The following is a 22,153-nucleotide window of genomic DNA, read 5'->3' on the forward strand; positions in this document are numbered from 1 at the left end:
TTACCTCTAGACTACGGAGGCCGCTTTTAAAGGTGCTTAATTGAGCCATCAAGACTTATGGGGGAATAGAGATATAGCTCCAAGCATTTTAACCTCGGTATTAAATGGAAGTGAGTGGTTGGCTCCATACCTCTGCCTCCTTACCCCCGGCACACATTGGAAAGGAAACTGGTTTGGCGTCAGAGCAGGTCTGGACACTGAAGAACGGAAAAGTGTCTTGTCCCTGTCGGAAATCGGTTCTTCGGCCGTCCAGCCCGTAACTCGTCTCTATGCCCACTCATCTATACCGGATCAATTATTATTCTTGGTGTTGTCGCCATTACAGATTGGCTCTTGTAGCTGTTGCGTTAGGACATAAAAAGTCTATCCCTGTAACAGTCAGTGGAGGCCCATAGGGTTGTGAGACGTCGAGGTTCACACATTTTCTAGACAATCTGCTCACAGATGGTGGACGTCAGCCTTACGCTCCTGCAGGCTTCCCTTAACCCCCAGGAAAACTCTTGGTACTCATTTCTGTTAGAGGCTGAGTTGACCTCAGAGCTATAGTGCGACTGGAAGGAATAGGTCAATTGAAAAATCCAATGATCTCATCGGGAATCGATCCCTCAACCTTCCGGCTTGTAGCATAATGCATCAGCCTACTGCGTTACCTATAATAAAAAGGTAAAGTTATCCCTGTACTCAACAAATTAAGCACTACGCCATGAAGACGTTAGGGGGAGTTGATGTATATAATAATAATAATAATAATAATAATAATAATAATAAATCGCTGTATTAAATAGTTTTGGAACAGCTATAAAGCCAAAGAGAGGCAATCATTGCAGAGCACACTACAATAAAACAGAAGATGTAAACAGACACTGAAAGAAACAGAGCATAACAAATAAGAAAAGGAATACCTAATTAAAAATAAAAAAGCAGTGGAAACTAAGGTGCAGAAATAAAACTAAAGGTCTGAAAAACAAACCGTATACATTATTCCTAATTCTTAGTTGATTTACGTGTTGAACTCAATAGCCAGATGCCAATTACAGAGTCAGTACGAATAGAAAACAACGCAAACAAACATGTGGACAAGAAAAACAATGAAGAAACAAGCTAAGTAAATTAATGTTATCTAAATTTAAACACAAGTTGGTACAGTAAGAATAACAATAATAATTAAAGTAATTTATACTGTTTGCATTTATTATTAATGTTAATAATTAATACTGTCAGCTAGCGAAATTAACTTTCTGTTAAAATATATCAATATATTTTCAGACTACATCTGGCTGGAGGTCTGAACTATACGCAAAGGTGAACATTTGAAGTAGGATATTCTCCAAGAACCCAACATGCACACCCAATGTAACAGTATTGAGGATGGATGAGCGACAAAATTTGTCTGTAGAGACACTGAAAATAAGTCGAAACAATTCAATTATTTTTTTTTATTCTTACAGAAGGTCGTGGTTTCGATTCCCGGTGAGGTCATTGGATTTTTCAGTTGACGTAATCCTTTCAGCCGCACTATGGCACTATACTACAAGCTGGAGAGTTGCGGGTTCGATTCCCTATTAGGTTATTGGATTTTTCAATTAACGTAATGCTTCGAGCCGCACTATGGTCCTGGAGTCGGCTCATCCTCTGACAGAAAGAAGTACCAGGAATCTTCCTGGAGGTAAAGGGTTGTCCGCCGGTGCTTAAGGCTGACAAACTCACCGCCATCTATGAGCCCATTGTCTAGAAAATGTGGGAGCCTCCACGGCCTGTTACAGGGATACCTTTACTTTCTTGTTATTTAATTATTATCAGGGCCCGGATTTTGATGACATGTCATCTTTTTTCCTTGTATCCTATGCGATGCTCTTAAATATATAAATCTCGAATATGAGCTGCTGGTGACAGAAATTAAATTTTATACGTAATTTTTTGAATATTTTGGGTTTAATGTCATTTTAATTTTGGGGGTATTTTTTTTGGTAAATTTTTTGATTTTAAAGGCATTTCTTGTCACTTTTGGCCATTTTAGGGAATTTTTCTTCATATGTTTTCTGAAATATGAATAACATGGAAGCGAAGTGTTCCTACTTTTCTCCTTTAGGTAATTTTTCTGGATTTTTTCGGTCATTTTATAGGTCATTTTTTGAATATTTTCAGGTCATCAGAATCTGGGCCCTGTATTTTGGGTCATATTTTAGGTCATTTTTCTGGATTTTTTCGGTCATTTTATAGACCATTTTTAAATATTTTCAGGTCAACAAAATCCGGGCCCTGATTATTATTATTGTAACGCTATGAGTGAGGCTTATGTGTCAAAAGTTTTGATGTTTGCCTGGCTGATTCCTCCCCTTGGTTTATTCATAGCCGCACTCTTTCATGTCCTCATTTCATATGTATGTAGTATATCCCCGCGTGGGAGTGAGATAGACTAAGTCCCCCTTAGCCCTGCGAGTCGCAGAAGGCGACGAAAAGGGGACCCTGTGTCTGGGTGTATATCTGGGCCACACTTTCACTGAGGGACAAAAATATAGCGACCTGGTCCTCCATGTAGGGTCTTGAACGCAAGACTGACGTTCTGTGAAAATTCTGTTGATACCAAATTCAAAGAAATGAAAGCCAGATGCAGTGTGGCAGATTCTTCTGAGGAAGACTATGGATCCAAAAGGCTGCTTCGCAAATGATTATGTTGATGATGATGATATGTGTTTATTACGTATTTTAAATACTCAGCTGTTACATATTTTAGCTGATGGCAGGTATTTTATTGAGTGGAATTATCATTTGTAAAAATTACACCTTTGAAATAAGTCCAAACGACGCTCGTGTATTGCATCGAACATTGCGATTAATGAATTGGAAAGAAAGCGGTCGTGGCGTGACCGAGATACTAACCTTGCATTTACCTGGAGGGACTGAGAAATACCACGAAGGAACCTGAATTACTATAATCGATATATCGACAAAGATTCGAGACCAGCACGACTACAACGTGAATATGAGTCTAGACAGTTAGCCGCTACCTCAGCCCACTTGGTTCAATTGAAATCTTTGTAATTAGCATAAGTATACTTGTTCAATCAATACACTAATTGATAATACTTGCACTGTAATTGTCACTCTCTCTCAACGACCAATTTCAGATTGTCAGCGATGTTTGCTTCCAATTAGCGCATGAAGTGACGTCCTTCTCTTTAATTGAACGTACTCGTGTACCTTTTGTGCAGTTTCTCCATTTTGTTTGCATTCAGAATTGGTCCATTTTCAGCAGTACAATAGGAACGAAAGTTTTAACTCTTTCCATGCTAGTTTTTATGTAAATAATCTGTTGTTAGTGTGTGGCCGTGCTAAGAGGAAAGGAATGCAAATAGGCATATATATATTTGGCATTTTATTCTCTGGATGTTCTGAACGCTTTTATCCGTTCCTTTTGCCTTTGGGCCTGATTGCTAGGCAGCGATATTCACCTAACGATTTCGTTTCTCACAAGTTTTCTGTTTATTCAAAACTTTACATAGCATGTAGAAATTATTTATCTGAAATACATTGTTTTTCTGTTTTTGTGTTTATGGTGATTAAACCTATGCCATTTCATATACATGCGTTTTACAGAACAGTGGAAACATTACATAAAAGGGGTGGCAATAAAGAACCCGGATTACTTTTATGACTCATTTCCGGCCACGTCATTGACGAAGAGGAGGGTAGGGCATTGACCCTTGGACTTCCCTCTACCGTCACACAAAGTTTCATTCACGTGCATCGGTTAGTCTGGCCGCGACCATTGTTAGAAGCGGATCGTGTTTCTGAGCTCCGTCGGAATAATGCTGAGTGCTAATGCAGAACAACGTGCTAACATCAAATTCCTCACAAAACTTGGAAAATCTGCCACTGAAACTTACAATNCATCCCAGAAGACGGCTTTCTTCATTATATATGTTGTACGCATTCCTTTATTCAAATTTTCACGTATTCGGAGTTAGCATGACGAATAATAATGGATTCTGGATTTCATATTTGAGTTTCTTGGCACTTCTTTACAAATAGAGTCAACTATAGCAGCCCATACATTGAACCCCTTCTGAACGATGTTTGTTTTTCGAATCTCTCTGAAGAATCTGTCATTAGTCTCTCACTAATCTCGGACTCATCTCTACTTGAATTCACGAATCCACTACCTTTTATAACTCCCACGCGGCTCGAATTGGAGTGACCGTCTCCAAGGTTTCCATTAAGGTTCTTTATGAATGCGTTGTCTCGGAAACCATGTCTTAATTCCCGAGTAACGGTTTGGTTTTCTGAGTGTTATCCATTGCTACGAAACTACTCTTTCGCTGTTATTCCTTGTAACGGGAATGTGATTTCCGATCCGTTGCTCTGTAGCTCCACCAATCCGGCTTTCAGTCGTCATGCCACAATATGAATACAGTAGCAGTCCTTCTTGGAATGGATTCATACAAGTTTTGAACAATATCTAACGGGATTTTATGCCACTCTTCTTGAAAAAACATCTTCAAGCTTCTTTAGATATGTGATAGGTGGGAATCTGTCATCTATCTAGTTTCCAAAACTAACCAGAATGGTTCAGTGATGTTCAAATCTGATGATTGTGCTGGCCAGGGAAGATGCTGAAGTTCAATTTCATGCTCTTCAAACTATGATTGAACAATTCCAGCTGTGTGAATGGTGGAAAATTACATCGATGAACGGAAATAACGTCTGGACCATGGGATGCACTTGATTACCCAACCTGTCCACGTACTCCCTTGCAGTAATTCGAATATGGAGTGTAATAAAGGGACAAACACAATCCCATGATTTTGCTGCCCAAGCCTTCATAGAACCTTCCCCGTGTTTCACTGTTGCAACCAGGCATTCCGTATTGTAGGCTTCCTTGAGTGTTCTCTAACTGATTTAGAGAACAGCGTGAAGGACGCCTTAACTGATTATATCACGTGCGCGTTTCCAGTTGTCTGATGTTGAAGTTTTGCGGTCATGACACCATCGTTTACGCATCTGAGCATTACTTTTAGTGATAAGAGGTTTAGCAGTTGCAGCCCTACCGTGAATGTTGGATTTGTGAAGGTCACGTGTGATAGTTTTTATGAAAACAGGGTCTTCAAGATGAATATTCACTTGTGCTCTGGTGGTTATGTGATTTTTCGAAACAATCCTTCTCGATGTACAAAGATCTCTTTCTGTGAATGTTGATTCTCGCCCACTGTTCCTCTTCGCTGATGCTGTTTTCCCAGTTTCGTGCATTCCGACATAACCTTAGAAAATGTCTCTCTGGATACACGTAATAATTTGGAATTTTTTGTCACAGATGCTCTAGCTAAATGCGCAACAGCGGGCTGGTCTTTTTTAAAAAATCGGACAAGTCTCCCATTTTCCGAGTCTTTGTCATTGACTGTCACTTAGCACAATCATTGATGCACTTACATGAGCACTACAAAGTGTAAACAAACGGAAGAACATTCAGTGTTGCCAATTGAAGTTCTTTCAATGTAGCCAACACGAACAAATTATATTCCTCAATTTCATGGTGTTTCCAATATTTTGTTCACCCCCTGCATGAAATGGGTTCATGAAATACAGTACTACATTTTTTTTTTCGTGTAAAGCTTGACGGAAGTTTAAAGTGGGAGGTATAGTTTCCATTTACCACAACAAGAGAAAAAGGCCAACGTATATATCACTGAGAAAAGTATCTCTGTCCATGTTACGACCGCAATAAATCGCCCGCAAACCAAATCTCTTTTTTTTTTTTCGTGATTTTCATTAATTTGTGTCATAAGCCAGAAGAAACACGTATTTACAGTATCTCATAGGATTAAGATTCTCATAGCGGAGGTTAGGAAGAGGTCCATCTTCTGTGATATAACGTCGTGTAGTCCGTTGAAGCTCAAGCGAAGTATCGTTGGTACATGTCGCCTCCATCTTCAAGTTCGAAGAACAGACCAAACAAGAAACTAGCTTGCAAGCCGGTGGCGAGCTCTACTAATTTCTTGTTTGCTTTATCCTTTGACCCTGAAGCTGAAGGCAACATATTCTTTCGAAACGTCCTTAATTTTCAGCTGATTACACGTTTATATCCCAGAAGATAGTATTTTACAGTCTCTCGTTAGTTCACCTTATAAATCTGAAATTTTCAAACGGTGAGCATTGAAAAATTACTGTCTTTCTGGATGTGACGCCCTATAATATGGTAGTTGAGTACCGACGTTTTAGAAGCATCTGCCTTTATCTTTAAGCTACAATAGTATAGCAATATACACGGTGTCCTCTTTCGTCAGATCTCAATAGTGGATGTAAGTTTCCATGAAATTGTAGGCGTACTAATTAATCATTTAACAAAATACGCGGTAGCGTAGTTGGTTGAGACACTGTGCTACATGCCGGAAGGTCGCGGGTTCGAGTACTGATCAGGTAGATTTTTTCAATTGACCTAATCCTTCCAGCCACACCGTGGCTCTGGGGCCAACTCAGCCTCTAACAGAAATGAGTACCATGAATCTTTGGGGGGGGGATAAAGGGCGGCCGGAGAGTAAGGCTGACAACCTTACCGCCATCTGTGAGCCGACGCTCTAGAGAAAATGTGGGAGCCTCGACGTCTCACAGCCCTATGGGCCTTCACGGCCTGTCGCAGAGACAGCTTTACCTTTTTACCTTACCTTACAAAATATCTATCGCTGAGAGGGTTAAGATAAATAATATATGTTCCAGTGTCACTGAAATGACTAGGTTACTGGCTGGATCACCGGTGAATCATGGTTCGATTCCTTGAAAGGGCAGTGATTTTTCTATTCGTAGCGTCCATACAAACCCTGGGCCCCACCTAGCCTATTATCCAGTGGTTACCTGGAGATGTTTTGCTAGGTATAAGGCAGCCAGGACGCGAATCTAATCACTCACCTCCATCTAGTACGAGGTTAAGCATACCTGGGAACTCTCTCATGCATCTACTTTGCGGGTTGCCTACTTAAGGGCAGAGATTCTAACCTAACTAAGAAGGATAGTTCTGTGAGTGAGCATAAGGATTGCATGCGGAAAATACCAAGTTCTGATCTTTAGTTGGAGTGCCTCTCAAGATTTTCGTTACTAATCTCATCTCCCGCGATTCACTCTGTTGCTACAAACGGTGTTCGGTATATCGAGCCATGCTGGTGTTAAAGTCTCACTGTCCGCTTTGACCAACTTCTGCGGTGATGGAACCTCACCGAAGACTAGCTTCGCTCTTTACTTACATCCGATGCAGTTTAAAGCTATCTTATAAGATGAAAAACTGCATAGTATAGAAGTTTGCTGACGTTTCGGAGAAACATAATGTCTCCGTCTTCAGGCACAAAGAATAAACCAAATAACCAAGCAAGATGCATGCAACAGCTGTTCTTTCGAAACGTCTGTAGATATTCTACCGGACTGCACTGTGTCACATACCAGAATATAGTAAGTGTTCTTCATGAATGTAAATATTTACTCGAATAGAAGAGGCTTGGATAAATTTCCCTGAAATTGTTCCTTTAATGTTTTATAATCTGTTGGAATCAATGTTCTTTTAATGCATACAGAAAGTTAAAATTATGTCCACGTTATACATATAGACGTTGGTTCTCCTCTTGGGTCTTTGCATCATGTCGATATGGTCAATGTTACCGACGTTTCGGAGAAATTACATACAGCTGAAACTCTCATAACATTACCCATATCAATATGGCCTGAAGACCCAATAGCAAACTTAATACCAACAATGATCCATTATTGAATAACTAGGTCCTTAGAGCTGAATACTTTTTCAGAAGCCACCTTTCGATCAGCTACTCAAGAATTTCCCAACCCGAAGGTTCAATAACGTGTTCGCAAGAGCCCTCCACTGGTCCCTATCTTGAGCCATATAAATCCACTCCATACCACCCCATCCTGTTTCTCTAAGATCCATCTTAATATTATACTCCCAGCTATGTCTATATCTTCCTAGTGGTCTTTCTCCTTCTGGCTTTCACACCAAAATCCTACATACCTTCCTCCTCTCACCGTGTGTGCTACATGCCATGCGAATCTCACCTTCCTTGACTTGATCGTTGTAATTATACTTGGCAAAGAGTACAAGTTATGAAGCTCCTCATTATACAGTTTTCCTCAAACCCTTACTTCATCCCCCTTCGGTCCAAATGTTCTCCTCAGCACCCTGTTCTCAGACAATCTCAGCCTATGTTTCTCCCTTAATATCAAAGACCCTGTAACTGTTACCAGCGAACCTTATGTTCCATGCACCAGATCACGTCTCTTTTCCTTAGCTTAGAATGATCCACAATTGAAGCCTAAAATTTGTAATGACACCCCAGATATCACATTGCTTAGAGACAGTCGTGTTTTATTAATATACAGTGGAACCTCCGTAAGCAGAACCCACGTTAATAGAAATGTCCAATTATCCCAAATGACTTATACTATTTCCTCCCCACCCCCACCCCACAGACCATCAACTCCAAAAATTACAGATTAAATCTAAATATATTACTTCCTTTCAGTAAAAATGGATTCATGACGGGCCGGGATAGCTCATCGGTATAGCGACAGGCTGGGTGTCCGCCATTTCGTGTCCCGACAGAGGCAAGAAATATTCTATTTGTTCCACTGCATTCAGACCTACTCTGAGGCCCACCCAGTGGGGCATCATTTGACCACTCACCTCCGCCTAGTGCCGAGGTCAAGAATAGCCATTCTATACCTCCACTTCACTGCTTAATTAACTGAGCACAGGGACCACTTTCCTTGCAGCAAAAATGAATTCACGCGAAATATGATATTATGTGTTAATGGACCTGCCTCTCTGGGTGGTGAAAGATGTAACCCGGTTACAGACTTGCCCCGAGCCCGGTATGTAGTTACACATTCTCGGGTTTCGGTCGTCGGTTGGCCCGCGCTAAGTACCTGTAAAGGTAAAGTTGTTCCTGTGCTTAACTAATTAAGCACTACACCATGAAGGCTTATGGGGTAGTGGATGTATAGATCCACATTTTCTTGACCACGGCACTAGCTGTAGGTCAGTGGTCAGCTTCACGACATGGCCGCTTTACCCCCAGATAACGAGCCCCGGTACCCATTCGATAGGAGGCTGGGTGAACCCCAAACCCAGTCTGAACGATGTGGAGAAGAGAAAAATCTTGACCCTACCGGGATTCGAACTCCGACCCCTCAGCCGTTCAGCCCGTAGCTCGTCGCTATACCGTCTACGCTAAATCTTTCGAATAAATAATTGTACTAACAATTCTTATTTTTTTTTAAATCCAGTAATCCGAGCACACAGTGCTTGGTTCTGATTATCGACTTTGCACTGTATTTTGTTCAGTTTTTCACTCTAAGCTCATTATGTAATTTTGTCCAGCCTCCTGTTACTTCTTCTCTGGTACAAATTCCCGCAGTCTACGTGCGTGATAATGACCTCATTGCTCTGCCCTTGATGCATGATCAGCAACATTATGTGAGAGACTAAGTGTCTCACCTATCACTCATGCAGGATAACCCTTCTTGAGAAGCCGCCAATTGTGCAGCTACTCAAGAACTTCCCAGCATTTTGGGAACCCGAGGGTTTATTATCGTGTACAAAAGAGCACTCCACCGGTCCCTGCCCTGAGACAGATCAATCCAATCCATAGGCCGCGCCATACCTCAAGCGGTTAGTCTCTGGCTTCCCACCGCGGCCGCCCGGGTTCGATCCTGGGGTCTGGTCAAGTGGAATTTGTTGTGGACAAAGTGGCGCTGGGGAAGGTTTTCTCCGAGTACTTCGGTTTCCCCTGCCAATCTTCATTCCACCAATTGCTCCACAATCACCCTCACCTAACATCTGGGGCTGGTACAATAGGCCAGACGTGGCCGCAGTACAAGGGACTTAGTCCCACCCAACTAGCAATAAAAAAAAAATCCAATCCACACCATCCTATCTTATGTCTCTAAGATCCGTTTTAATATTGTTCACCCACCTATGCCTTGGTCTTCCGACTGGTCTCCTTCCTTCCGGCTTTCCCACCAATATTCTACATGCATTCCTCCTCTCTCGCCCTCCTCGACCTGATCATTCTAATTATACTTGGAGAAGAGTACAAGTTATGAAGCTCCTCATTATACAGTTTTCTCGGTCCTCCTGTCACTTCATCTCTCTTCAATACTAATATTCTCCTCAACACCCTCAGTATATGTTCCTCCCTTAAAGTCAGAGACGTGATCATAAACTCATTGCTCTGCCCTTGATGCATGATCAGCTACATTATGGAAGTGAAACGTTGTTTTCTATTGGGGTACGCGGTAGCGTAGTTAGTTGAGGCACTATGCTACAAGCCGGAAGGTCGCGGGTTCAAGTCCCGATGAGGTCATTGGATTTTTTTCTTCGATCGATCTAATCCTTCCAGCCGCATTATAGCCCAGGGATCGAGTCAGCCTCTAACAGAAATGAGTACCAGGAATATTATTGCTTTGCAAAGACGGAGTACACTTGCGGATAACAGCTGTCGTGTGCTTTAAGGCTCGAACTCTGGGATCGTGGATTCAAATCGCACTCCATGCACGGGTCCCCGTCAAAGGAGTAATACCGACTTTATAAAATTAATAAACCGAAAGAAGTTCTTAAATTCAACGAAAGGACTAGAATCATAGAACATATTGAGCTGAATTAAATGATTCACCATAAGCCGCATAATAAAATTCTTAAATTGAAAGATTCTCAGTATTGTAAGTTATACCACTCTGAATGTAACTCCTCCCTCACCCAAGCCGAAACCTGAGCTGAACGATCATCGATTGCAGAATGTGTCTAAAATAGACTCACCTGCCTGCCTCACGCTCTGGAAAAGTTACTCTCACTCATCATCGTGGTAATAATCTACTCAACTGTTGATAGTCAAGTGTGAGAATGCGTACTACAGAAATGATCCTGTGAAGTACGATTCTAAATGTTATCGAATCGCATGGGTTCTTTCATTACCTCTTTCCCGCATTTCACATGCGGGAGCTAAGCCATGAATAGTAGCCATGCCATCTACCGACAGACGCTGAGAACTCAGACTATTGCGTAGTAGGACTGAGCCAACGAGCCTTCTCGCGACTAGTATTCCGGTATTCAAACGTAATGGCGGGTATAATATATACATTGTCACGTGGTGAGAGTTAAACCAATCATCACCCGCGTTCTATAGTATTACTGTAAGTTTCTTCTCGTTAAGCGAGAGGAGAAGAAGTCGATGCTGTGAGTATTGTTCGCGAAATTGCAAGAACTCGCTGTTGATGTTTGTGGTGTCGATCTTAGAGCAGACAAATTAAGCAGAACATTGACACATTGCAGCTTCTTTTCTCTGTGCTGAATAAGCCATAACTCGCCCTCTTTCTTGTTTTAATTTTACAACACGAAATTTTCCTCAATCAATGCATGAACAACTTTCTACCCTTCCGTCTGCCCATATAGATGTCATAGAGTCGCTTTGTATGAACTAATTTTAATTAATTGTCACTGCAGTGTTAGTTACTGCAACCCATTGCCCTCATAGAAGCAGTCATCTATAGTAAGAACTCGCCGTTGCAATTGTTCAACTTAACGTCCAGTATTTATCGTTCGTCAATATTGAAACGCTCTTCCATTCATCACTCAGTTTTAGTTTAACTTTATATACCTTGACACTATATGTTTCGGCCGCAAACGGCCATCTTCAGGTGTCTTGATATGTTACAAATATTTTTATTAAATTGCTTAGTTCGTGTTAATATCACACGCTGTAGTCCTCTTTTCAAGGTAAAATCGGATAAAATCCTTTAAAGTTTCTGTTATACCCACGTTATTTTGGTGTATATTATTTCACCTCACACGGATTGTCGCCCATTTTCATAAATGTATGACTTTCCAGGGTGTTTTGTCTCGGCAGCTTGCCCCTTACGCGCCGGACTCCCTTTACTCCCCAGGAAAATTGTTTAATTAATTCCTGATACTCATTTCTGTTAGAGGCTGAGTCGACCCCAGAGCCATAGTGCGACTGGAAGGATTAGGTTAATTAAAAAAATCCAATGAGCTCATCGGGGCTTGAACCCGCGACCTTCCGGCTAGTAGCATAGTGCCTCAACCAACTGCGCTTTAAAGAACGTAATAGTTTTTCTACGTGTATCACTAGGTAGCAACACAATCGAGCTTCATGGTAGTCGAGGTAGCAGACGCGCATGCGCATGTTCAGAGGCTGGTTTCAGTAGACAATTGGCGACCGTGCTAGAGGAGTGTACTAACGGAGAGCAGCATTCTGTTATGCATTTGCTTTTGTGGGCAAAAGGACTCAATGCAAAGGATATCCATAAAGAAACGTTTCTTGTTTACAGTTGGAAGTGTTTGTCGCTTAAAGCGGTTCTCAACTGGGTCGAGAATTTCACTCGAGGACGTTCGAAAGTCGCAGATGATATCCGACCAGGTGCGAAAATTGCTAAAACAATAGTCCACATTCTTCTATGCTGTGGGCTTCGACGTACTGCTTAAGCGATGAGACAAGTTTATCAGTGTTGGCAAAGGATATGTCAAGAAATAAATGTTTTTACCAGGTTCGAATGTTACATGTTTTACATTGTATATTCCTTTGTGGCATATTTAACGACTCTCCCTCGTATAAATGTGTAGGATCAGTTACATATGTATTTTTCCACATATATATATTTTTTTTTTAATTAGCGTGGAATATCTGTAAGTTACTTTTAAAACCAACGGTGTTATAGCCTAGATATGCTTGAATCACTTGATCCTTTAATGTAATAAATTCTAAACTTCACTGTTAGGTCTAAATAATCCCATTCGAAGATCTATGCATAATTGTTCTAATAAGAAATTGCTTTGTATTGAATCAGATATGCCATAACACATAGAATTTCTGTTTGAATATTTAATTCACCGTTAAATTGAACGGTCAGTTTTCTAGTATTTCTATGAATTACAGAATTGAGCTGAAAATGGTAATCTTTTTTAGCTGGATTGCCAACCAGGTAAGGAAAGTTAACCTTAAAACAGGAAATGATATATAAACATAATTAATAAATCGAATAATTAAGCGAAAAGATGTGTATTTATTAACAAAAATATCGTCGTAAAAACGTAACAAACTCTAATAAAAATATATAAAATATACAATAACAGTTAACAGAAAAAATCACATATTTCAAACAACTTTTTCTAGATTGACAAAACTTGTTTGTCGTGATAGAAGCAGAGATTAATAATCGATGTCCCCATGACTTACTAAAGACTCGTCAGTTACAATGGCTGTTGCTATGCGTGTCACACCTCGTGGTGTGGCTATTATATTTTCTGTATCACATCGCTTCCTCAGGTGATATATTTTTAATGACAGGTCATCTAAATCTCCCTTTACTGGGCACTAGTAACTGATAAGATGAGACCGCTTTGTGGGCTGCATCACAGTTCACAACCAGGTCTGAATTTGGTAACGGATTTTCTTACTGATGCAATCTCTCACCAGCCTTGAACTTTTGTTCAATGTAATGAGAGCTCAGTTCTGAAACTGCATTTTAATTTCATGTACACATTCGGACCTGACGTGAAAATCAGTTACTAAGACTTGCCAGATTCTCATTAGACCTGCTGCGACCCTTGCACATACATAAACATGTAATATTAAACTTTTCCTTTTTGCAAACCACATGAAGGAGTACGGTGGAAGTGGAGATAAAGCTTAAAACATCTCAGCTCCATTCTCCAGCCATATGCTACCCAGTGGTTGTGAGGCTGAGAGGATAGAAAGATCTGGAATTGGTTGTCAAGATAAAAACCCCTGCTCCTGCCAGGAGTTGAATCCCGGTCTTCCAGCCAGTGTGCAATAAATATATTAAACGAGTTATCCCTGATGTTTAGATACGGTTATATGCAATTAATTTTGATACATTGTAATTAAGCTACGAATGTGGTTATTATGGATTTGAATTTCGTGAATTATAAAGGATGTTCTGTTCACCTGCGGTCCGAGCACCGTAAACCCAATGGACTTCCCGCAGAGCGGTAGAGCCAACGTCTATATATCGCTTAGTGATAAACTGATCTCCTTGTATAATAATAAAGATCGCAGCAGGGCTCTAAACCAGCAAGTCTGTGTCCCTTAACGAAGGAGGCGGGTTATCTAGTTGACAGGCTGCAGCAGGAACACTTGGCCCGTCTCTTCGTCGACCACTTGGCCTGTTGCAACGTCGAACACAAGACGTGGGGCGTCGCTATTCTTCTGTCTTTTGACGCGCTGCTCTTCCTTGTTGGGAGTCTCAGTGGACTGACGCTTAGCCGTCACCTTGGCGCCAGCTGGGTGGTACTGTGGGACAGGTTCGCTGTAGCCGCCCTGGGAATAGTTACAGTGCCGTGACAAGAAACGAAGTAACTGATAGGTTTAGTGATTAACTAAGGAGCTGACAGACCCTAAATAATCAACTAATTAACTAAATGTATAAGCAGTATATTAACTTAATAACTAAAGGATTATTGACCGTGCCATAGCTCGGGCGGTTAGTCGCCGACTTCTCACCTCGGCGGCCCGGGTTCGAGCTCATGTCAGGTCATGTGGGGTTTGTGGTGGACAAAGTGACATTGGGGTAGGTTTTCTCAAAGTACTTCGGTTTCCCCTGCCAATTCTTATTCCACCGATTGCTCCACATTCATCATCATCTATCATCCGGGTCTGCTACAATAGGCAAATTAGTGGTTGACGTATCAAATGGAGTCAGTTTCACGACACCCCAAGAAACTAAAAAGGAAATAACTAAAGGATTAACTAATTTACCAAAATAATGACTGTAGGGATAATTATCATACTAACTAGTAAACTAATTCAAAAAGCAGTTAACTTAATAATTAAGTAAGGGAGTAATAATTCCATTAACTCACTCATTAACTAGCTGACTCACTAGCCAACTTGCTAATAAACTAAACGATTGGATATGTAAATTATTTACTAATTTACTAACGAATTCGCTGGCGAACTAGCCAACAGAGTAACTGACGCTTTACACAACTGACTAGCTTACTAATTGACTAACTCAATTACAAAGTAACATACGAACCGACCGAATGATTCGATGATTGAGAAACTAGCTGACTAACTTAGTAACTACCAGCTAATTAGCCAATTGACTGATTGTGCTGCTTGTCTAAATGTTGTTGTGGAAATCATTTGTGACTACGCGTGTCAGCACCTCCTCCTAGCAGGTTACTGTATATTGCTATGACGTTTACAAAACAATGAAGTAACGATCCACATAACATTTACATTATATATGTCATATTTTTACGTAGCGCGCCCTCTTTCCCAAAAGACCAAGTCATGTCTCTGTTGTGTTATTCCCCGAACATTGAAATACCGCGCTATATGTTTTCGTGTGATCATTTATTTTTTACATTGTCATGGTGAAAAAAAAAATATAGATTATGACGTTTCGGGTGATCTATCTCCATTTGAATGTCAAAGAAGACGGCATCTACTGCCTGCGGCCCTTCAGATAAAGTTGTTCTCCGTCATAGTCAGGAGCTCCGTTATGTATGAACTACTGATAGTTTTAAGAATTTGTGTCATAGAAAGATAAAGGCTTAATTCTTTTTAATGCTAGTGGGGTGGGACTAAGTCCCTTGTACTGCGGCCACTTCTGGTCTATTGTACCAGCCCCAGATGATAGGTGAGGGTGATTGTGGAGCAATTGGTGGACTGAAGATTGGCAGGGGAAACCGAAGTATTTGGAGAAAACCTGCCCCAGCGCCACTTTGTCCGCCACAAATCCCACTTGACCAGACCCGGGATCGAACCCAGGCTGCCGCGGTTGGGAAGGCAGCAACTAACCGCTTGAGCTATGGCGCGGCCTATGTATATTTATGCAGGAGTTTGACACTCTGCGTCCTATACGTACGGCCTGCTTCGACATTACAAGCTCAGCGTTTTACCTACACAGTTTATGTCTGGGTCTATTATGACTCTCCCAATAAGGAGTGATTATGCAGGAGTTGAGGTTCTTATAGCGATTGTTATGAAGAGTTCTATCATGTGGGGTATAACGTCATAGAGTTTGTTGAAGTCATTCGGCGTTTCGGAGGAACTGAAAACGGAGGTTAGTTTACTTTCAACAGACTACACGGCGTTATATCCCACAAGATAAAATTCATTATCAGGATTAAGCGGTTGAGTTTTACAAAGGCAAATGCATAGTGTTGTCTATGATGTAGGTAATTTATTTTAAAATACTGTTTAAATTAATTTTAGATTTCAAAGAATTAGGAAATGTGATGCACCTAATGAAGCTAAATTATTTATCTGTAACTGTAAAAGTAAAAAAAAGTAAAACTATCCCTGTAAGAGGCCGTGAAGGCCCATAGGGTTGTGAGACGTTGAGGCTCCCACATTATCTAGACAATCGGCTCATAGATGGCGGTAAGGTTGTCAGCCTTACGCGTCGTCCGCCCTTTACTCCCCAGGAAAATTATTTAATTAATTCCTGGTACTCATTTCTGTTAGAGGCTGAGTAAACCGCAGGGCCTAGTACAGCTGGAAGGATTAGGTCAACTGAAAATTGCAATGACCTCATCGGGATTTGGACCCGCGACCTTCCGGCTTGTATCGTAGCCCCTCAACCAACTACCCTACCGCGTGCCCCAATCTGTAACTGTAACGACCTTATTTTATATGTCTTATCGAAGCAGAATAGACCACTGTAGGTCGCGGTGCAAGGGCCGAGAAGGCCCACCCCTTATATATTCTTTGTATGTCTTATTGTTTCGACTTACATCATTGCCGCCATCGTCACCACCACCATCACCTCCCTGTGGAAATGAAAGAAGAGATGATTTTAATGTTTGCCGTCGGAAGATGTACCTTGAGCCAGAGCGCTTACTGTTTAGTGCCAGCCCCAGTCAGCACGAGAGAGGGGACTGAAAGCGCTCCGTGCACCTTCGTTTTAGTAACCAAGTCAGAATGTGAGAAACTGGGAGCGAACTTGACCTAGCGGCAACATATGCTGTATGCTCCTGAATCAAATATTACACCCCACCGCCCATATAATATGCAGCAGATTTTGAAATACTGACAAGAAATTACCAGATAATTTATAGAAAATTATGCGGATTTAAAGGATATGCAGTATTTTCTTCCATATGCGTTGTCTCAACTGGAGAGAACCGAAGTTTTCGGTCAGACTGTTGTCATTCCTTCCGTATTTACTCAGGAAGTCCCAGACTCAGGCGTGAGCATCGAGACCGGCCATCTTGACTGACGTATCTCAATGTTTTCCACCGTCCATCCGAACAGATGTCGGTAAAATAACTTATATTGGGATAAGGTCGCTTCTTTCCACACCTTTCGAATTCATTATCCACTGATCACCCAACCATTCTACACTTAACAACCTGAGCTACTGATAAAGTCTTTAAATAAATCATAAATATATAAAAAGGTAAAGATATCCCTGTAACATGATGTGGAAGCCAGTAGACGTCGAGACTCCCACATTTTCTAGACAATCGGCTCACAGATGGCGATGAGGTTGTCAGCCTTATGCGCCGGCCGCCCGTTACCCTCAGGAAGATTCCAGGTCAATAGTGCGATTGGAAGGATTAGATAAATTGAAAAAAATCCAATGACCTCATCGGGAATCGAACCCGCGACCTTCCGGCGTGTAGCATAATACCTCAACCAACTATGCAACCGCGCGCCCTAATCACAAATAAATAAGATTAATCTTCATATGCTACGTAGTGTAGAACAACATGGCAAAATTGCAATGACTGTGTAAGGATTTATAAAACTTTGGCTTTTTTAAAGTCGTTCTCAGCATTAACTTGGAGAGACTGAGGAAAACCAATAAGGATAATAACATAGCCGAGCTTCGACTTCTGGTTGCCTCCTGATTACGATTTTAGAACATTAGTGTTATACCAGTTTTCTGGGTGTTTAGGTTCTAATATGAAAACCTTCTTCAAGTTATAAATAGAGACACTCACATGACCGGCATGGTTGTAGTCCCAGTAGTGCTCACCATACCCTCCGTGCTTGTCTCCCCAGCGCACCTGAAATTCATCGCCATTTGGTTCATTGTATCATGCACAAAGTATGAAAATCATCCTACCAGATATGAGTCTACAACCTACGCCATTTAAACATATTGATTGATTCTTTCTTTACCGCTCTGATAAACATGTTAAAGCCAGTCAGTTCTACGACCGAAATTTAGTGGACTCTTCGTACTCCAAACACTTGCTGTTCGTCATTATTAGCGAAAATAAATTCTACTGTTGTCAAATCATACAAGCGCAGTGGTCTACAGAATATTGTGTAAAAGTTCGGCCACACAGCGCTACGTACGCTATGTTCGCTATACGAACAGAAAAATATCTCCCTTTATTGCCAATGTGACTGACCACACAGACTTCCGTACGCTACGTACGCTATGTTCCCTATGTCAGCTGCGTCGCAGAGTGTACACAGTGTACACAGTGTACACAGCGTACGTAGCGAACATAGCGTAGCGCTGTGTGGCCGAACCTTAAGAGACTTTGTAGATGGCTGACAAGCTGAAACATGTATGCTAGTAAATTTATAAAGGCATTATTGTGATAACTGTCAATGCATAATTACAAGAAATATTTATAACTAATTGTGAATCTTTTAAGTGGAAACTATAAATTACTACGGAAACCTACAAATAATGAAGATATTTATTTTATAAATTAAAGCCAGAGAGAAACCTTAGAAAACAATGAGAACTGATTGATCTAAAAAATATTCAGGTAATAATGTAGGGAAATTATGTATTTTAATTTATTTTATGACTCAAAACCGCCTTACCTGTGATGTTACTGACATAATCACTAAATAATCAACTAATTAACTAATGGAGAAGCGGTTTAATTTACTACTTAACAAAGTAAAACTAATTAATTTACCAACATCCTAATTGAATGTCTGACTAACCATAGTACTAACTAGTAAATTAACTAACTAAAGACTAAAAATTGATGGTTGTATGTCCATTACATCTAATGTAGAATATAAGCCATTTCCAGACTTCACTGACAGAAAGAAAATCATTATGAAAGAATCGTCATGTTTAAGAGAAATGGCGTTTATATCAGACTCATTTAAATTTGAATTACGTCAGTTTGGATTCGAAAACGAATTTCTTCTATGACGAGATCTGATGGTTTTACGGCTGTAGAGATATGGATTGTGATATAATGGCTTGTAACTCCGTGTAAACAGTAATGCTTTACGTTGGCGACCACCCACGAAACGACGCGTCGTCAGAACCAACAACGCCACAATCTTCATTTATGTTCTGTGTTTACAATTCCGAATAGCCTCATTATTCAGTTAATTTTGTTCAAAATATTCGTCGATCCCATGAAAACGAGTCAAGATAATTGAGTTTAATTTATTAATTTAATCATGAATATAAACGTAATATTAGAATATTATTTCCCGAGAAATGTCTCTGGGATTCTGTGCCCGGTAGCGTTATTTATTTGTTTCTTGATTAATAAACATGTGACTGGTCGTGTGCGACAAAGCCACCAAAAGGAATACAACATCCACGTACTGTTTGACGTATAATGAGCCTGTATATATTGTAATGGACAAACATAACTTAAACTCCAAACATGCAGAGCGGAAAGTTACCTGAAGAATTAAATGTAAATAAAATTAGTTTATAGTTGCTGAGGTCAGAGTTTTCTTGTTACCATGGAAACAAGCTATGTTAAGCTGCTTTACAAGTCGTTCCTTAGTGAAATATAGTGACAGTTTAGAACTGTTATGTTAATAAGTTATTTAGCTTTCGTATGAGAAGATGACTATGAACGGTGAACTTGGGGAGAGTGTAGGCGGCAACGGGCCAGACGGACTTCGGAAATTGCGAAAAATCTCAGTTACCTGGCGACTGGGCTGAAATTGGAACAAGTTCCTCAAGAATTCAAGGAGGCTATCCTTTTTACTTTTTAAGCTCATTTCCCGCCCAAGTAGTTTCCAATGCCTCTGGTAGATGGCGGAAATATCAGGTACCGGCGGCCGACCTCGTTTTCTGAACGGGGCTGATGGCACGCACCAGTACCGGTAGGTATGGAGACAGTAGAAATTAAAGGGGGACGCACAATGGACCAATAACTGGTCTAAGTGCATGGGGAAACCCACCCCCTCTAATAATAATAATAATACTTTTTAAGCTGAACGTACCTACAGATTGACTCTGTCATATTGTTGTATATTGGTAGGCCTACGTCCTGAATGAGATTTTTTATAGTTTTTTAAAGTTTCTCCAGAAAACCTTCATGGTATTAGTTTTGTATTGGCCATTTCATTATACATACATTCGTACTTAGTACAGAGTGATTCTAAATTATTGTCGGGAATTCCGTTTATAGGCCACGGAAACACCGACAGTCATTTAGATGAACCTTACATTACTATCCGTTTCTACTTTTCATTTGATGTTATGTAACTTCTATATCTGAAACGGCATAGTTATGTGAAAAAATACGGAATCACAACTCGGATTTCATTTTCTCTCCAAATTGTTTTGTTAATTATTCTCGCGAATAAAACTGCAACTCTAAGAATTGGCTCTGGGGTTCCCTAAATATCTTGTTCTTTAATTCCAACTTAGCCTTTTCTTTATGCATTCTGTTTCATAGACTAGGCTGTAAAGTTCCAGAGTCATGGATATATAACCGTTGCCACTTAATAAACTAGTATGTTGTGTCACAGAACACATAGTAGTATCACTGTTGTAAGTTAACATTCACAACTCACATTATAGTTATTTACAATGATATATCGAAGTAAATAACTTTATAAAGTGAAATGTTTGCTTGTATAATAATTCAGACCTTAAATACCCCATTCATTAAATATTAAATACTTAAACCTCTTTAAAATGTAACTTGTATTAAACAGAAATTTACTTTCTTCGAAAAATGTTCCTGGAACTGAAAAAGTAATGAAAGCTGATCTAAAGTAACCTCTAATAAACATAAACAATTTAATAAGGAAGCTGAAATGGTCTGCTTGGGTAACTACTGTTTTTCGTTCATGTAATTTTGTTTTCATTTCTCACACCAAAGGACAATCACATAGCAAATGGGAGAAGAGTTAAACCCGACCATATAAAGATATATGCAGAATTAATGGAATATTGTAAAGAAGTAAAAAAAAGAAAAGAAAATTAGTAAGAATGAGAAGAAGAAATGAAGTACGAAAAATTAAGTGTTATTATTTGATAACAGAATATTATGAATTGAAACATTTTGATATGAATCATAAATACAAATGGGAGTGCACTGAGTGTGCCTTGCGATCGTGCCCTGAACAGGTTTTACTGCGCATTTGGATTGGGGAGTAGTTGCTAAAAAAAAATGTCCCTTTTGTTCCAGCTTTCAGACTCACAACATATATAAAATTGTCCACTGAATGTCTGATAAATTATTTAAAATTCCAATTTCAGATTAATTACTTGAATTTTAATTGTTCAGGAATTAAACTCTTTTTCCTACAACCGTTCTAATAGTTACTTTCCTGTACCACTAGATGGGGATGGCGTACAGAGATACAAATCGATTTGATCGTGGTTGGCAGTTTATGAACTCTAATCTGTATTGTGTTATTGTGAACTTAAGTTTTGAACTTTAATTTGAGTTATTTACATGTTGACGGTAAAATATGACAGAATAAAATCGATTTTAAATCAAGAACCCCCATGTTGACCGCGCTATAGCTCAAGCGATTAGTCGCTGGCTTCCTACCGCGGCGGCTCGGGTTCGATCCCGGGTCTGGTCAAGTAGGATTTATGGTGGACAAAGTGACTTTCGGGCAGGTTTTCTCCTAGTACTTCGGTTTCCCCTGCCAATCTTCATTCCACCAAATTCTCCATCATCATAATCACCAGGGGCAGACTACAATAGGCCAATCAGTGGCCGCCGTGCCGAGTGGACCCAGTTGGACTCCATCCCCACTAAGCGAATTAAAAAAAATTTAAAGCCCCCATATTATTAAAGACAATAAACTGTCAAGTGATTCGGTAGCCAATGGTCTGTTGAGAATGTACGCATCACACGGCAGTTTTGTTGGATATTTTCCTCAGTCCGGTATATTGCCTTCTACACGCAACGTTTTGGCAG

The 22,153-nt window shown here is 40.3% G+C and overlaps 1 protein-coding gene and 1 non-coding gene across 2 annotated transcripts in view; one reads left to right on the forward strand and one right to left on the reverse strand.

Annotated features, from left to right (window-relative positions):
* LOC111870873 (peroxisomal targeting signal 2 receptor) overlaps window positions 1–22,153 on the forward strand; it is a 94,145-nt gene that overhangs the window by 16,132 nt on the left and 55,860 nt on the right. The window lies entirely within an intron of this gene.
* LOC111870896 lies at window positions 10,723–10,932 on the reverse strand. The gene has a single exon (XR_002843944.1). It is a non-coding gene; the product is annotated as a small nucleolar RNA U3 (small nucleolar RNA).

Source organism: Cryptotermes secundus, unplaced genomic scaffold, assembly GCF_002891405.2.
Source record: "Cryptotermes secundus unplaced genomic scaffold, Csec_1.0 scaffold709, whole genome shotgun sequence".
NCBI lineage: Eukaryota > Metazoa > Arthropoda > Insecta > Blattodea > Kalotermitidae > Cryptotermes > Cryptotermes secundus.